Genomic DNA, 3,602 nt, shown 5'->3' on the forward strand with positions numbered 1-3,602 from the left:
CCCAGCCCGGCACCGGCACCGGCACCCCGCTCGCCGCACAGGAGCGCCGCGGCCGCACGGGCAGAGCGGTGCGTGGGTTACCCGCGCCGGGGTCCCGTGCGGCTTCTGGGCAGGCTAGCGTGAGCCACCGGCGACCGCGTCCCGGCCCTTGGGAACAAAGAGGGCGACCCGAGGCCGGGGTCCGGGCAGGGAAGGAGGGCTGGGGGCACCCATGGAAATAAACGCATGGCAGCGACAAAAGCTCCTGCCCCGCCCGGCCCGTCCGGGAGCTGCCGGCGGGGGTGTCATCGCTGCGTGTCCGGCGGGTTAGAGSTACCGAGGGCTGGCAGCGAGACTGTCCCAGTCCTTCTCTACCACACAAATGGGGCCTCGACCGTGCTGGTCACGGCCACGTGTTTCGAGGACTGCTTTAAATTTCCTGAGAAAGGCAAAAGGGAATAAACGTGGGCGCAGGGGAACACGYGTATTTTTTCCGAGTGAATTGGTCCAGGGGAAGATCCTGGCTGCACAGAGAACTGCAGGGCCAGCTCCCACCGGCAGCCTCGTCAGAGCTTGTCCTGGAGCGAGGCTCRCATCACCAGGTCCCTCTGGAGGGATGCTTGGAGACCAAATCGGGCTTGCCGGCATTTTAATGTCGCAGTTGTCTCAGAGCAGGTAAGATGGTAATGAAAGAGAATGACAGCACGGTAAAGGGCAAACATCAGGGGCAATCAGCAACAGAGGGGAGGCAGAGCAGCTGGAGGCAGCTCTGTCCCTATCCTGATGCAACTCCTTTTCCAAGGGAGTTTCTGGTGTATACATTTGACTCAGCTCTTTCACTGGTCCAGATTGAAGGTATAGAAGAGAATGATGCCTGTGTGAGGGAAAGGGAGAGAGACGTACAGGGAGTGGAACTGGGTGGGAACCTCTGAACTCACTTTAACCCCATGGATAATCCCTAATGGAGAACCACATCCTCAAATGTACAGTGTGATGAGGTCATTGCAAACACAAGGGTATCCTTTGAGAAACTGAAGGCTTATCCACTGGGAGCTGGGTTGAAATGTATCATTTCACAGAGGCCAAGYAATGAATCTTTGGGAAACAGAACATTTCTTCAGAGGGAATATCTGACATTTTAGTAACTGGTTTTGCTGCACAACAGGAGGAAAAAGCTGTTTTGTTTTTGTTTTTTTTTAATTCAAGTTCTAAAACAAATTCAATCCTACCTTAGAGCTAGTCAAACATCTTACTGTTATAAAGTTCAAAATTTTCAGTGTGATTGTGCCAGAACATATACAAGAGCTGAAATATTATACATACTCCATCTGGGCTTTGTGGCATTGAAATATGATAATGAAATACARAAGCACACAGAGCAAAATGAGAAGSCACAGCCGAAACAATCACATTTTACATTATTGAGATGAAATAACTATGATATTGTCAAACAAGGAAAGTCAAAATATGTCATGCTGGCTTTTTTTAAAGAGAAATTTGCATTCAAGGAGATCTCTCAAAATTGTTTCAAAGAAGTAATGAGCAGTTTTCTGAGGATAGCTCAGGCTGCTGCATCRGGGTGAGAGTTTCAGAAGTAGTAAACGTTTCTTTTCAATGTTTGTCATTCAAACAGTTGTGTCATCTGATGTCACAAGGAACTCTGGGGTTATTTCTGGCACATATAAATGTGCTTTTGAAAATATTACCCTCAGCCAAGATTTGAATTCATAAACAAGAGCCAGAGGCCTTCTGCAGCAACTGCATTGTTTGAAACCGCCTAGATCACCCACCCACCCACCTTTTATTAATTCAGAAGCCTGGGTCAAGCCTTTGTCCTCCCTGCTGGGTGTTTCAATGGCAAGACAACTGTCACAGGATGTGCTTTCAGCTCTGCCCCTCTCCCCTCTCTCTTTGATGCTGTTTGGTCAGAGCAGATAATCACAGCATTAATACTGGTCTGTGTGACCACGTTTGATAAGTAACCTTAGTCTTTCATGCACGTTTTTTCCGGGCTCCKCCAGCAACAGGCAGATGGATGGGTGCAGGCAGCTCTCTCCTGGCTCCTTGCAGGCAGGCGTGGGGTGCGACACAGCTCACAAGGGGGATCAGCAGCTCTCTGCAGCAGGAGGCACTTGCGAGAAGATGTACAAAAGGCAGCAGCTGGTCTGCGGGAGGCTTTCACCTGCGCCACGCTGCTGTGTCACACGGGTCCAAACGGGCTTTAGTTTCCTCACAGCAGCGTTAGTACTTGCGCAATCAAASCCGCGCTGCAGCATCTCCAGCAGGCACCGATGGCCTGGGGCTGACATTGACACGCAGCGTTGTAGCGCAGGACCGAGGAAATCAAGTGCTTCAGAGTCACCAGCTCACTGTGCCCCAGGACCTTCAGCTGAGACAATCAGGCAGGAGAGAGGGAGGGATGGAAAACAAACTCCACGCTCTGGGCCTGGGGGAAGAGGTATTGCAAACCAGTGCGGAGAGGGGAACAGGGAGAGGGGCTGCACTTGCCACTGGAATCTGTACGACCGAGACAGAGCCTGGTGTTTGGATCAAAGGGAAAAAGGAAAAAATTGTGAACTATCCCTAAGGAATGTCCTGCACTTGGTAAGAGTCCGTGGACAGAGACAAGGACTCACAGAGACTGGGACACAGAGAGATGGGGGCTCAGAAGCCCCAGGCATCAGGGGGGAAGGGAGTGGTTGGTCCAGATCCCTCCCAAGCACTGCTCATGAATATCTGGCGGAGGAGCGTCTGCAAAGGAGAAGGGTCTAGCAGCCGCCCCCGTTGCGGGGGAGAAAGCCTTTTGTGTAGATCAAAGGCACAGCACAGCCCTGCTTTTCATAGTCCTGGGCTGGAGAAACACCAGCCTGCTTTCTGCATCCCCAAATAGGACAGTCTGTTAAACACGATGCCTCTGAAATGTGCTAAGGCAGCTACATCAGTAGGATTTGTTATATGCAGTGTTGAACACATTAAAATACATGCTGAGAGGATGCAAGGCAGGCTGGAGCACAGACACTTGGTTCTGTCAGACCGTGCGTGGAGCAAGCCCCCGCGAGCTGCTGAGGAGGATTTGGTTTTTCCTCAGTTACTGCTGAGTCTTAATTTTTCTGCCAGGTCAGCTGTAAACTTTGAGAGAGCAGCTAAAGCCAGGGGGTGGCACTGCCTCCTGCCACCTCCTGCTCTTCCCTGGGGGCTTGGCCCCTTCTGTCATCTTCTCTCTGAGAGCCAAGTCTGCAAAACCCATGAGGGGTATGAGTGGGTGTGTCTTGCCTGTGAGGCAAAGCATGGAGGGGAAAAAGAGACAGAGCAGCTCGCTGTGAGGGGCCAGAGCTGGCASTGAGGTGTGCTGCTTCCTCAGGTGTCCCCTCCTGGGCCCCAGCAAGTGAAGGTGGCCCCTGTCCAAGGGGCTGGATGGAGGCTGGAGCCATCTTCAAGCAGACCTATTGCCTACATAGCACCTGATGGGTGCAGACCTACTTTATTTAGTTATGTTGAGAGGTGTTGGGTGGAAGGATCACATTGGTTCGTGGAAAGGACTTGGAGAGGACAGYGTGTCCCTCTGAGCCTGGGGAAGGGARGCAGCAGGCTGGCACCGAACAGGCAGCTGCCTGCAACTGTGR

Source organism: Malurus melanocephalus, unplaced genomic scaffold (assembly GCF_030028575.1).
Source record: "Malurus melanocephalus ecotype Western Australia unplaced genomic scaffold, MMel_1.1 scaffold_2, whole genome shotgun sequence".
NCBI lineage: Eukaryota > Metazoa > Chordata > Aves > Passeriformes > Maluridae > Malurus > Malurus melanocephalus.